The sequence below is a fragment of the Petaurus breviceps genome, unplaced genomic scaffold (assembly GCF_028583685.1).
Source record: "Petaurus breviceps papuanus isolate PSGF00001 unplaced genomic scaffold, PetGlider_PUasm1.0 129, whole genome shotgun sequence".
Lineage (NCBI taxonomy): Eukaryota > Metazoa > Chordata > Mammalia > Diprotodontia > Petauridae > Petaurus > Petaurus breviceps.
The window spans coordinates 11,760,553-11,776,053 of NW_027185665.1; the positions used below are offsets into that span (position 1 = coordinate 11,760,553).

Genomic DNA, 15,501 nt, shown 5'->3' on the forward strand with positions numbered 1-15,501 from the left:
GAGAGAGAGTTTGTGTGTAGTTAGGTCAGGGAATAACTTGTTATGACTGCAGTTTTCTAAATTCAGTCCAGTCTCTCTCTCTCTATTCATGCAGATTTCTGTTTTTTTCTCATTGAACCTTTATCAATGCTACCCAAAATGGATGGACTTATATAGATGAACCCAATGGGCCATAATCAGGATAATAGACATTTTCTGCTTTGTTTCCCTATATGAATTGTTTAGCTGATCTCTTGAATAGTTATTGACCTCATTGATGAGATTGTAGGCTTGTTGCAATAGCACAATGTCATCCTCCAGAGGAACATCTGGAAGATTTTGCCATCTATTGAGAATCCTTCTTCTATTTGGACTCAGATATCACAACCTCTAGAAGAGTGGTCGGTAATTTTCATAAGCATCCATCTATTTTATGCCCAACGGGATATTTTTTTTTTACCAAGAGATCATTTCAAGTTACCTCTGTGATTATATGAAAAAGGATTATTATATTATCAAAACACATGTGAGATACCTTACTGGTGAATAAACTTCAAGGTGTCATTTTGTATTACTAAGTCAAATGTGGTTTAAAAAAATAACCAGCAAATGATAAATACCACAAGATCTTATATTCTCTTCATTTTTTTGTCAATAGAATAACTATGATTATTTGGTCTCTTACTGAAGATCATTTGTGAAAATCTTTTTATTTCTCAAAATATATTTCATATGTAACCAAGCACATCACAGAGACATAAGAAGTACACTAAAACAAAGTTTATGTATGTTAAAAATAGGTTTATCGGCTGATAATTAGTGATTCCTTTTCAAACATCAGGATCACCTTATTTTCATAGTAATAAAGGTCCAAAATGTTTTCCAATTATACAGTGTCCTGATCTGTTTCAAATATCTTGACAACTAATTCCATCTTGGTTGGCATTGCTTTATTTTGTGTGTGTCTAATAAGCTACAACTGTTTTTCATGTCTGTTTTTTAATTAATAAAATTTCTATTTCTGGTAGTATCCAAATATAATGTTTCTGTATTATAAACACTTTGCTATAGAAATGCCCCATCTGTTTCATTTTTCAACTGTTGTCCTATTTTCACCTAAGAATATTCTTGGATTAATCTGGCTCGGTAGACTTTCATGCCAAATTTTCTGTAGATGCATTGTCCTTTCTTCTATTGAAACCTTTTATCATCTAATGTCTTAACTTTTTACAAATAGATTTGTGTCTCAGGTGTTTCCCTTGGAAAAGAGATCAAAACATTGTTCTCTAGGATGATTTCTGGACTCTTTCATTTGCTTCATCATGGAAACCACTTTGCATTGGTTAAAATGCTACAGGAATTAGTGACAGTGTCTGGTATCGTTTCCTTCATCCTTTTCCCATTTTTCAATAACAATAGCTTGGTTGAATAGGTCATGTTGGAGCTTTGTCATTTCATGCAGTTTTCTTCTCATCTTTTCTCATTTATAGTCTTGTGTTAATTTTGACTTTTGCTCTTTCTAGTTAACAAGTAGTTCTGATATGACTGCCATATGGATTATAATTTTCTCTCTATTAAGTGGAAGCAAATTTCATTATGACTGGTGTTCACCATGTTTTAAGACAGTATTCTTGATTAAATATGTGAGACTTATGAGTATTCCACATTTCAATGGACTTTCAAAAATTATTTTTAGTTTTCAACATTCATTTCCACAAGATTTTGAGTTACAACTGTTCTTGTCTTTCCCTACCCCCACCCCAAGATAGAAAGCATGCTGAATACCCTTACACCAATCTGCTTTCTCTTATATCCTTCCTCATCCCCCCCCCCAACTTTCTAGTAGGGCAAGGTGAATTTCTATAACCCAGTGCCTGTATATATTGTTTCCCAGTTGCATGTAAAAAACATTAAAAAAAAAATTTTTTTTTGCCTTTTGGAGGGCAATTGGGGTTAAGTAACTTGCCCAAGGTTACACTGCTAGTTTTTTTTTGTGTGTGAGTGTCAAGTGTCTGAGGCTGGAACCAAACTCAGGTCCTCCTGACTCTGGGGCCAGTGCTCTATTCACTGTGTCACCTAGCTACCCCCCAAAACAAATTTTTTAATATTTGTTTTTTAAACTTTGATTTCCAGATTCTTCCTCTTCTTCCCTCCTCATCCACCCTCACTGGGAAGAAAAGCAATTCAATATAGGTTGTATATGTGTAGTTACATAAAACATTTCCATAGTATTTATATTGTGAAAGACTAGCTATATTTCCCTCCAACCTATCCCTCCCCCTACTTACTCTATTTTCTACTTTAACCCTGTCCTTTTTATTTTCTTTTTTCCTTTTTGGAGGGGGGGAGGCTAGGCAATTGGGGTTAAGTGACTTACCCAAGGTCACACGGCTAATAAGTATGAAGTGTCTGAAGCCGGATTTGAACTCAGGTCCTCCTGACTCCAGGGCTGGTGCTCTATTCACTGTGCTACCTAGCCGCCCCATCCCTTCCCTTTTTCAAAAGTGTATGATTCAAATGACCCTCTCCCTTCTATAATCCCCCTTATCCCTTTCCCCCCTACTTTCCTGTAGGGTAGGATACCCAAAGGAATGTGTATGCTATTCCCTTCTTAAGCCAAATTCAATGAGAGTAAGGTTGACCCATTCCCTTTCACCTTCCTGCTCTTTCCCTCCATTGTAACAGTTTTCTCTTGCCTCCTTTATGTAACATAATTTATTGTATTCTATCTCTCCCTTTCTCCTCTCATTATATTCCCCTCTCACCTCTTAATTTTATTTTTTAGATATCATCCCTTCCTATTCAACTGATCCTGTGCCCTCTGTCTATGCACACATGTACACACATGTATACACTCACATATGTATTTATACATACATGCACTCTCCTATACATATATGCATATATATGTATACATATATGCATATATATGTATACATATATGCATATATATGTATACATATATGCATATATGTGTATATATATTCCCTTCAACTATCTTCATACTGAGAAAAGTCTCATGAGTTACAATTATTGTTTTTCCATGTAGTAATATAAATAGTTCAACTTTAATAAGTTCCTTATGATTTCTTTTTACTATTTACCTTCTCATGCTTCTCTTGCTTCTTGTATTTGAAAGTCAAATTTTCTATTTAATTCTGGTTCTTTTATTAAGAATACTTGAAAGTGGGGCGGCCAGGTGGCTCAGCGAGTAAGAGCACCGGCTCCAGTGTCGGGATGACCTGGATCAAATCCGGGCTCAGGTACTCAGCACCACACCCAGAAATAACTGGCCGTGTAACCTTGAGCAAGTTACTTAACCCCGATTGCTTTAAAAAAAAAAGAAAAAAAAGAATACTTGAAAGTCCTCTATTTCATTGAATGACCATATTTTCCCCTGAAGCGTTATACTCAGTTTTGCTGGGTAGGTGATTCTTGGTTTTAATCCTAGATCTTTTGACCTCTGGAATATCATATTCCAATCCCTTCATTTCCTTAGTGTAGAAGCTGCTAGATCTTTTGTTATCCTGATAGTGTTTACACAATACTCAGATTGTTTCTTCCTGACAGATTGTAATATTTTCTCCTAGACTTGGGATCTCTGAAATTTGTTTCTGATGTTCCTAGGAGTTTTCTTTCTGGGATCTTTTTCAAGAGGCAATCAGTGAATTCTTTCAATTTCTATTTTGCCCTCTGGTTCTAGAATATCAGGGAAATTTTCCTTGAGAATTTCTTGAAGGATGATTTCTAGCCTCTTTTTTTGATCACTACTTTCAGGTAGTCCAATAATTTTAAATTACCTCTCCTGCATCTATTTTCTAGGTCAGTGGTTTTTCCAATGAGATATTTCATATTGCCTTCTATTTTTTTTCATTTTTTTATCTGTTTAATAGTATCTTGATTTTTCATAAAGTCATTAACTTCTATTTTCTCCAATCTAACTTTGAAGGAATTATTCTCTTTGGTGAGTTTTTGAAATTCCTTTTCCATCTGGTCAATTCAGCTCTTCAAGGCATTCTTCTGCTCATTGGCTTTTTGGGCCACTTTTGCCATTTGAATTGTCTATTTTTTAAGGTGTTATTTTCTTTAGCATTTTTGCGGTCTCCTTTAGCATGATGTCAACTTGCTTTTCATGATTTTCTTGCATCATTCTCATTTCTCTTCACAATTTTTCCTCCACTTCTCTTACTTGGTTTTCAAAATCCTTCTTGAGCTCCTCCATGGCATGTAGTCAATTCATATTTTTCTTGACTGGTTTTGATGCAGAGTTTTGACTTTGTTGTCTTCTTTGGGTTCCATGTTTTGATCCTTTTTATCCCCCATAAAGTATTCTATGGTCTGATTGTATTTCATCTGCTTGCTCATCTTGCCAGACAATTACAGGACTCTTTGCCATGGTACAACTCTGTTTCCAGAGTGGAAAGAGCTCTATCCCAAATCTCTGGGGTTTTCACAAATGTCAGAGCTATGAGGAGGGCACCTTTTCTACAGGCAACCCAAGCTCTGGCACACTGGCCACACATGCCAGGACCACCACCTGAGGCTATGATTCAGACCCAAGCAGGTCAAAGCAAGAGCAATTACCCTTTGGTTACTTGGTCCCCCTACAATCTGCAGGTCAGGAGCTTTGGAGGCAGTCATGTGGCAGCAGCTGCAGCTGCTACGCCTCCACCACCTCTCACCCTGAGAGCAGGGGCCGGACTGTGCTCTTCTGGAACCCAGTTCCAACAAAGTTCCCCACTGACCTTTTACTTTCTCTTTGGCATTTATGGGTTGAGAAGTCTGGAAACTGCCACAGATGCTGGTGATTAACTCTCCTGAAGTCTTCTCTGGCCAGGTGGTGCCACTGGTCGGGAAGCCCTGGGTCTGGAACTGTGAGGCTCGTGTGTGACTGTGCTTGGCTCCCAGCTGGGTGCAATAGATCCTTCCTGTTGACCTGCCAGGCTGCCTTCAGTGGGAGATTTGTTTCTCTCTGTCATTCTGTGGGTTTTGTAGCTCTAAAATTTGTTTAGAGTCATATTTACAGGTATTAGAGGTGGTTGGAGTGGGAGCTCATGCCAAATTCCTGCCCTTCCTTCTCCATCTTGGCTCCACCCCTGGACTTTTAAAAAATAATATTTTGACATATATATTTCAATGATTTTCACCCTGCTCAACCTGGTGTCCACTTTTTTGTTAAAGTTGCAGCGTATCAGGGTATACGTTACCTTGTGTTGAATTATCTTCTTAGGTTCTTCATTGAATTTCTTAACTTTTTAATCTCCTGAAACAGAAACTTACATGTAAACTATAAAATCATCCTAGCAGCCCTTTTACTGATGTTCCTCATGAGCACTCCAAGGTAAGATGACAAAATGTTCCATGAAAGATGTTTCTTTGCCTTTGGGTTCATGATGAACCCAACTCAGCCAGCTTCTTTATTTGCCTCTTCAAGAATTTGTGACCTTCTTTTCATTTAGCTGCAACTTTATATGATTTGTGGCTTCATTTATGGCAACCATCATAGGTAAGATTCAGTTTTTCACTGGTTTAGCTCACCTCGTTGTTCATTGGACAAATGTTTTACATTTCAAGTATTATCATTAACTGATGTTTTAGATGATCTGAAAACTATGTGTGTCTCAAAAACTTCTTTCCCCCTTTTGTGGCATTTTGCCACTATCACAATTCATTATCCTTTTTCTACCAACAAAAGACAGTGTTTATGTAGTACTTTAAGCCTTGCAAAGGGACTGATTTACAAATATCCCATTTTATCCTCATGATAATCCTGGCAGAAAGATGCTACTATTATCCCACTTTACAGATAAAAAGACTGAGGCTAGGAGAGGAAAAATGAATTGTCTAGGTTTATAAAACTAGTATCTGAGGCAGGATTTGAACTCAGGTCTTCCTGACTCTTGGTCCAGGGTTTCATCTTCTATACCACTCCATTGCCTTTAGTGATTAACCTTCTGGTTTTCCGTAATCATCTAGTCTTCTATATGCTTTCCTTACATTAAGCCTGTGAAGTACTATTATCAGCTATTATATAGACACAAGGTAACTGAGATGAAGTGATTTGCTCTTAATGCACTCCAAAATGTTCATAGTATCAGAGATTTGGAGCTGAAAGGGATTTTCGTAATTACTTAGCCCAAGTCCATCAACTTACAAATGGGGAGGCAGAGGTTAAAAGATTCTAAGTTTGTCTTATAAAAGGCCACAAGAAGACTATGAAGCACATTTAGGATTGGTTCCAAATCCTAGTTTCCTTCCATGACCCAGACTGTTAGGTTTTTGGATCCATATATTTAGCCTCTTTTCTTTCTGACTTGAAGGCACCAGTGGAACCTGAATGCTAACAGGTGATGTTCTTTAGTCTGTCAAGTGGGTCAATGCTATGACCAACTCCTCAATTTACATCATCCAGGGAAAAACATTACTGAAACAGCTCTCTAAGCATGCATTATTGGCTTTTCAGGCTTGTAGAGTCAGTGTTATTTACTTGTTTTTAAAAGCCTTAACTGGTTCATTCTTATTTCACAGTGTTTGAGTTTCTGTCTCAGGCCAAATTAACACAAGTTATGCAACTCCTTCTTAGCTGTTATGTAGCTCCAAGGAACATAGATCATTTTCCTAATCTCCCCAGACAGCCTATATACAGGTAATTGTCATTTCAACCCTTTGAATCTTGCTAATATTGAACACCTATCAAATCCTGAATTATCTAACTAATGCTGATTTCTTTAACTTCAAGCTTGGTCCTGGTGTAAATTACCCTATCACAGAGTCAGACGATTTGTAATTTACTGCTTATCTAATGAATTACACTAATCATCAAGAACTACAAATCAAGTACCATTGGCCTATTGTGGTTATGTTGGAAAGGTGAGACTGGTAGTAAACACTAAGCTAGGAAAAGGCTCTATTTCAATACTGTAGAAAGTAAAAAGTCTATGACAGAGGTACATTAGAAGTATAGGCCCAAGCCACATAATCCCTCTCGCCTCTCTTAACCCACATGTAGATTTATTATTTACATCTATTTCTTGATCATACAAAAAGCATCTAGGTGGCATAGTAGATAGAATTCCAGGCTTAGAGTCAGGAAGACTGATCTTTCTGAATTAAAATAGCTTGACTATAAATACATGTGCTTGGCAGGAGGCTACAGTAGTTTCATACCTTCAGAAATGAGATTAGGACACCCAAAGACTAATAAGGGTTGATTTGTTTAATAGAGTTGGGGGAATGGGGGCAAATCAATGATTCATCCTTATCATTCTAAAACTGTTCAGTGATTCTTCTCTATTACCTACCAAAAAAGCCTATATTATTTACTCTTGTATTCAAGGCTGTTCAGAACATTAAGGCACAAAACCTTCCAATTTAATTTCATACTGCAAAACTTGTGCACTATACCACAGATCAGATTCCTTGTTAATCCTTATATACTGCTTGCAATTTTCCTATTGACATACTCACTCACACTGCTCTCTATTCTTGGAAAGCTCTGCCTCTTTCTCCTACTGTGGCATTATTAATTTTTTTAAACCAAAGGAGAAAAATATTTCTCCAGAAGGCCTATTCTAATGCCCCCATCCCACAGTCAATAATTACTATTTATAGTTTGAAACTCACATAGTGCTTTCTAAGTATCTCTTTAGCACAGGTCATATATTATTTTGTATTCAAGTTATCTCTATATAGGTTGGTTCCCCATACTTGATTATATGCTCTTTGGGGGCAGAGGAGAAGTTTTATCTGAACTTTGTATCTCCTCAAGCATCTAGTACAGCGCTCAGTCCACAATTAAAGCTTAGTAAATGCTTATGGAATTCTAGTTTTCCACTATTCAATAGGAGACTGTAATTCAGGAGAACAACACAAGAGGGCAATATGGCCCCATTTCCTTGCACATGCTCAGACCCCTTAAACTTTACAGATCACTAATCCACTAAGGACTTGTCATAGAATCGCTCCCTCTAAGGAAGCATCAATTGAGTTAAGCACCTTTAGTATTATCACAAATGGATGCCAAAAAATGAATTAATCATCAACTGTGGTCAGACCTAGTACTTCTGAATGCATTTAAAATCAATTATAGCTCCCTCCTTCACAAATGATCTTTTTTTTTTGGGGGGGGGGGATATAAAAAATAAAAACAACCCATTGCCTCTAAAAAAGAAATTGTAGCAATATTAATTTACTTTCCTCTAATTGTATCAAATTGAAGATATTTGGAGTTCATAAATGTTTTTAGAGGAATTGAAACAATTAAAGAAACTTAGAATGTTGTCACATTTCAAATTGTTTGATATATCTGGATCTTTTGATGCAGTAGGCAGTGTGATAGAGAAGAATGAACACTGGTCTTAAGAGTGAGAAGATATGCATTTGAATCCCAGCTTCACCACTTACTAATTGTGTAACTTCTATGAACCTCAATTTTCTCATCTGCAAAATGGCTGTAATGATGATTGTTCCACTTATTCAATATAGTGGGTGTGAGAACAGTACTTTGTAAACCCTAAGTGGAAATGTTATTATAATCTCGTGACTGCTCAATTTGGCTTGGAATACAGAAGACTGGCAGTTGGCACATAAAGATGCCTGTCAGCTATTCTCCATCTCCTGTTGCCAGGACAAAACAAATCAAAACCAATGTAAACTTTTTTTTTTAATTTCTGAAGCTATAGGAAATTGGGATAGACTAACAATAGAAGCTAAGGGAACTACCTCACTGCAGATATTACAGGTCAAGCACCTATTACTCCAGAAGGTTTTTGTACAGGCTTGCTGTAAATGATGAATTAATTTAGTCTTGGGAATGAAAGAAGAAGTCTGTGGGGACCTCTTCCAATGTTTATTCCTCACCAAGAATCCTCACTTCATGAGAGAATGTATTTGGAAGAACATGGTTATTTAAATTAATGGTGAATTAAGTACCAATGACAGACACCAGATTGACGCAGTGGATACTCATTTCTTCATTATAGATTATATACTTCATGAAAAGACAGTGATCTTCCATGCCAAGCTCTTGTCAGGGTCCACTTTCCATGCTTATGTTGCTTTTGTCCTCTCTATGAACACTGCCAAGAAGTCAATTAGAGAAAAATAAAATGAGATGGATATCTGCCCATCTCAGCAAACCAAGGTGACTCTGAATACCAACTGTAGGGCACTCTTTATGCAATCAAGTGCTGTATTCTACTGGTTATGCCTGGCCTCAAATGTACTGAACATTTAAAATGCAGTCTAATGTGTTGTTATTAAGTATAACTGATTCTTTTTTTTAATCAAATGCTTTATTAACTTCTAGTTTACATCATTTATTTCTGAAAGATTTTGAGTTACAAATTTTCTCCCAGTTTTCCTCTACCTGCCACCCCAAAATAGTGATCCCATTAGATATCCCCTCCTCCAATCTGCTCTCTCCCATATCTTCTCCCATACACCCTCCAACTTTCCAGGAGGGCATGGTTCTCTATGCTCCAGTGCCTGTATATCTTATTTTCCAGTTGCAAGTAAAATAATATTAATAATAATAATGATTATAAAGATATAGACATATTTACACATTTGATTTTAAAACTTTAAATTCCAGATTCTTTCCTTACCTCCCTTGTCACCCGCCCTTACTGGGAAGATAAGCAATTCAGTATAGGTTGTACATGCATAGCTATGCAAAACATTTCCACAGTGGATATATTGTGAAAGACTGACTATATCTCCTTCCCTCCTAACCCACCTCCCACTTGTTCTATTCTCTACTTTGATCCTGTCCCTTTTCAAAAGTGGGTGCTTCCAACTTCCCTGCCCCCCAGCCTGCCCTCCCTTCCATCATCACCCCTCTCATCCCCTTCCCCCCTATTCTCCTGTGGGGTGAGATACCCTATTTAGTGTGTATGTCATTCCCTCCCTAAGCCAAATTCAGTGAGAGTAAAGTTGACTCATTCCCTTTTGCCTTCCTGTTCTTCCCCTCCATTGTAAAAGCTTTCCCTTGCCTCTTCCATATGAGATAATTTACCCCATTCTGTCTCTCCCCATCTCCTCTCATCATATTCTTCTTTCACCTCTTAATTTCACCTTTTAAGTATCATCCCTTCCTATTCAAATGGTCCTGTTCCCTCTATCTATGTATACCTGTACACATATATACACACACTCACATATGTATTCATATGCCCATATAACCTCCTATAGATATATATGTGTATGTATACATTTATACACACACACATATCTATTCCCTTCAATTATTCTCATACTGAGAAAAGTTTCATAAGTTACAATTATCATTTTTCCATGTAGGAATGTAAATAGTTCAACTTGGATAAGTTCCTTATGATTTCTTTTCCCTGTTTACCTTCTCATGCTTCTCTTGCTTCTTGTATCTGAATGTCAAATTTTCTATTCAACTCTGGTTTTTTCAGCAAGAATGCTTGAAAGTCCTCTATTCCACTGAATGACCATATTTTCCCTTGAAACATGATACTCAGTTTTTCTGGGTAGGTGACTCTTGGTTTTAATCCCACCCACCTCCTTTCACCTCCAGAATATTAAATTCCAAGCCATTCGATGCTTCAGTGTAGAAGCTGCCAAATACTGTGTTATCCTGATTGTTTCCACAATATTCAAATTGTTTCATCCTGCCTGCTTGTAATATTTTCTCCTTGATTTGGTAATTCTGGAACCTGGCTATAATATTCCTAGTAGTTTTATTTTTGGGATATTTTTCAGGAGATGAGTAGTGAATTCTTTCAACCTCTATTTTGCCCTCTGATTCTAAAACATCAGGGCAATTTTCCTTGAAAATTTCTTGAAGGATGATTTCTAGGTTCTTTTTTTTAATCATGGCTTTCAGGTCGCTCAATAATTTTTAAATTATCTCTCCTAGATCTCTTTTCCATGTCAGTGGTTTTCCCAATGAGATATTTCACATTGCCTTCTTTTTTTTTTATTTGTTTGGATATGCTTAATAGTATCTTGATTTTAGAGCACCGGCCCCAGAGTCGGGATGACCTGGGGATTGCATCCGGGCTCAGACACTTAACACCCACCCAGAAACACCTGGCATCGTAACCTTGAGCAAGTTACTTAACCCCAATTGCTTAGGGGCGGCCAGGTGTCTCAGCGAGTAAGAGCACCGACTCCAGTGTCGGGATGACCTGGATCAAATCCGGGCTCAGATACTTAGCACCACACCCAGAAATAACTGGCCATGTATCCTTGAGCAAGTTACTTAACCCCAATTGCTTAAAAAAATAAAAAAAATAGTATCTTGATTTCTAATAAAGTCACTAGCTTCCATTTGCTCCAACCTAATTCTGAAGGAATTATTCTCTTCAGTGAATTTTTGAGATTCTTTTTCCATCTGGCAAATTCAGCTTTTTAAGGCATTCTTCTCCTCATTGCTTTTTTGAGCCTCTTTTGTCATTTGAGTTAGTCTATTTTTTAAGGTATTATTTTCTTCAGTCAGGTTGTTGGCTCTCATTTCATAATTTTCTTGTATCATTCTCATTTCTCTTCCCAATTTTTCCTCCACTTCTCTTATTTGGTTTTCAAAATCCTTCTTGAGGTCCTATATGGCTTGTAACCAGCACATATTTTTCTTGGAATCTTTTGGTACAGGAGTTCTGACTTTGCTGTCTTCCCCCTGTTCCATGCTTTGATCTTTTTTGTGCCCAAAATAGGAGTGTAAAGTTGGGTTTCTCTGCTTGCTTATGTTGCCACTCAATTACTTGACTTTGGGGCTTTTTGTCACAGTAGTACTCTGCTACCAGGCAGGGGAGATTTGTACCAATTGCTGGGGTTTTCTCAGCTGCTGAAGGTATTAGTTGAGTGCCCTCTCTAAAGTCTCCACATGCTCTGGCAATCTGGTCATGCACCCCAGGACCTCCACCCTAGACTGCAATCCAGATCCAAGCAAGAGTGATTACCCCTTAGACTGGTTGCTTGGTCCCCCTACAATATGTAGGACAGGAACTGAAGTAGCCATGTGGCTGCAGCTCTAGGGCTGCTGCACCTCAGGCGCTTCTTGCCCCGGGGACAAAAGCCAACCACACTCCTGAACTACTGGATCCCAAAGTCCACATTGCACTGACCTCTCACGTTGGTCTTAGTATCTATGTGTTGATACTTCTGGAAACCGCCACAGCTGCTGGAGATCTGAAGTCCCTCCAGCCAGCAGCTGATCAGGTCTGCCCTGAGGCTAAAACCTCAGGCTTGGGCAGGGCTGGGGTCAGCTCCCAGAGAGCTTCACTGGACGATTCCTTCCAGGCTGTCCTTAGCAGGAGGTTAGCTTCTCTGTGTCATTTTGTGGGTTCTGTAGCTCCAAAATTTCTTGAGAGTCACCTTTTACATGAATTGGATGAGGTGGAAGCCGGAGCCCTGCTGAAGTCATGTTTCTACTCTGCCATCTTGACTCCACTCCCCTCCTCCCCCCAGTATAACTGATTCTGCTAATCCTCATCCAAGACCTTCCTTATAGTGCATACAGTAAATTAAATAAAACTGGAAGAGGTAAGAATTTTGACCAATGTAATATGTAACCATGATTTCAGAGGACCACCTAAGTAGAATGTTAAGTTATAGAGAGGTAATACAGAATGAACTGTACATTACTTCACATGTATAATCTATATGAAATTACTTGCCTTATCAGGGAGGAAGGAGGGGAGGAAAAAGGAGGGGAAAGTGGGAAAAGAATTTAGAACTCAAAATAAAAAAAAAATGAATGGTAAATTTCTTTACATGTAATTGAGAAAAAAAAAGAATGGCTTATGGTCATGGCTTATGTGGGAATTTATTTTACTTAACCATATAGATTTGTTAAAAAGTGTATCCACCCCCCCCCATGAAAATAAATTCTTGTTAAATGAAAAAATAAAACCAATCAAATTTGACAAAAATGTATTTATAATTTTCTATAAGACACTGAGTTTGGTCATGAGGATACAAGAAAATTAAGACATTAACGCAAAGATTTTCTACTGATGACATATACTCATACAATTAATTAAATATAATGTCATCTGGAAAGGGAAAAACAAGTAGCAGGTAGTTAGGGGAGACATAATTCAATAGGAGGTTATACCTGGACTAAGCCTTGAAGGAAGTTAATTCTAAGAGGGGGATTGCAGGATTATTGATTTATACTTGATAGAATCCCCAGAGGACATCTAGCCAAACCTTTTGATTTTACATATAAGAAAACTAAGGCCCAGTGCAGTCAAATGAATTGCCCTAGAGCACAGGTACAAAGTGTCCAAGGTAGGATCTGAAACCCTGATCTCTGACTTCAGAGTCAGTGCTCTTTCTCCTCATATTAAACTAAGGGGGAGTATAATTCCAGAAGCAGTTTCTCTGTTCTTCCATGATCCTTCCCATAAGTCTTTGGAGTCAGAGAGATTCTACAGGTATCAGAATACCATGAATAGGAACATCATTTTAAACTACTGGGATTAGTAATAATCATGGGAAGAGGCCTCCTCAGGTCTTTTCCACAGAATAGCCTTTCAGTTTTTTTTTTTTTTAAGCAATCAGGGTTAAGTAACTTGCTCAAGGTTATATGGCCAGTTATTTCTGGGTGTGGTGCTAAGTATCCGAGCCTGGATTTGATCCCCAGGTCATCCCGACATTGGAGCGGTGCTTTTACTTGCTGAGCCACCTGGCCGCTCCTAGCCTTTCAGTTTTGACTGAAATGTAACCTAAGAAGAATAATATTGAAAATCAGTTATCTGGAAAATAGTCTGGAGTAGCTTATGAAAGGTTTTAAAGATGAAATCAACAGACCATGGTGACAGATCAGATCTGGGGGTGAGGTGTAAGAGATAGTGAGGAGTCAAGGATGATTCCTAGGCTGTGAGCCTGAGGACCTGCGAGGATGGTGTTGCCCTGTACAATAATAGGGGAAGGTAGGGAAAAGGGTTAGGGAAAGATGAATCCTGTTTGGGGGCATATGGAGTTTAAGATGCCTACTGGACATCCAGTTTGAGATGTCTGAAAGGCTGCTGGAGGTTTAAGATTGGAAGTCATTGGAGAGGCTAGGGCAGGATAGGTAGATCTATGTATCATTAGCATTGAGATGGTAATTAAATCCATGGGAGCTGATAAGATTACCATGTGAAGCAGTATAGAGGGAGAAGAGAAGAGAGCCTAGGACAGAACACCAAGGGGCGTTTATGCTTAAAGGGTGTGATCTGGAGGAGAATCCAGGTTTAGATAGGCAGGATGAAAACCAAGAGTGGTGTCCCCAAAACCCAAAAAACGGTCAAGGAGAACAGAGTGATCAAAAGTGTCAAAGGCTACATAGAGGTCAAAGAGAAGGGGAATTGAGAAAAGGCCTTTGGATTTGGCAATTAAGAGATCATTAGTCACCTTGGAGAGAGCAGTTTTAGTGGAATGACAAAGTCAGAAGTCAGACTGTAAGGGATTAAGAAGAGAATAAGAGCAAAGTAGAGCCACCTATTGTAAATGACCTTTTCTAGGACATGAAGTTTTTTAAATTTTGTTTTGTTTGTCTCCAATGATGGGGGAGACATAACTATGTTTGTAGGTTATTTGTTTTTGTTAGTGATATTAGATAAGGTACTGTTTTAGGTCAGAATCTGGCTGTTTTCATCTTTGTAGCTACAGTATCTACCAAAATTCTGAGCACAAAGGTAAAGTTGTAATAGTCAGCTAGGATTTACTAAGTGCCTACTGTGTTCCAGGCACTTCTGGAATAAGAATTATGTTGAACTTAATTGATTTTCTTTAGTCTGCTAACTCAGGATGAATACTTCACGTTGAAAAATTCAATTCAAGACTATAGTGAAACATGCTGAGAATATAATTATAAAAAGGATCATCCTGAATATCAAAGGCCTACAGAATCATTCCTGGCTTTTCAAGAGAACTGTACTTGTTGATTTGCTCAGATAGAACCTACCTGAAGTAAATTTGTGAAGTATTTGGTCAGAGGTCCTACATTATCTTTATCTTTCCCTCACCACCCAGGAGAATATAATAGATATGATGAGCTGTCCTTGTATATTTTGAATTTTTAAAAAATATTTTATGCATTTATTACAACAAATTTGAGTCTTTTGAACTTTAAGCATTCTTTTTACAGTAGAGTAATAAATAACTGTCCCATATCCAATTTTTACTTTGCACACCAAGTGCCTTTTTTAAAAAAAATTATGTTTTATTTTTTGCTTTTTGGAGGGGGGAAGGTAGGGTAAATGGGGTTAAGTGACTTGCCTAAGGTCACATGGCTAGTGTTAAGTTTCTGAGGCCAGATTTAAACATAGGTCCTCCTGACTCCAGGGCTGGTGCTCTATTCACTGAGCCACCTAGCCATCCTCATCCAAGTACCTTTTCTACAAGTGATTTTTCTGGAGAGTTCCTAGACGTGAGCCATACCCAAGACTTATTTTAGAGATTTCCCCCCAAATTCCAGGGTAGATACTGAGCATATAGAAAAAGCATGAGTTCATTTTTGTGGGGGGAAATTTAGGTTCCCTGAGGACTGGATTCATTTTATGTGAG

At 37.9% G+C, this 15,501-nt stretch overlaps 1 protein-coding gene across 1 annotated transcript in view; it reads right to left on the bottom strand.

Annotated features, from left to right (window-relative positions):
• LOC138173606 (netrin receptor DCC) overlaps window positions 1-15,501 on the bottom strand; it is a 1,060,615-nt gene that overhangs the window by 188,094 nt on the left and 857,020 nt on the right. The window lies entirely within an intron of this gene.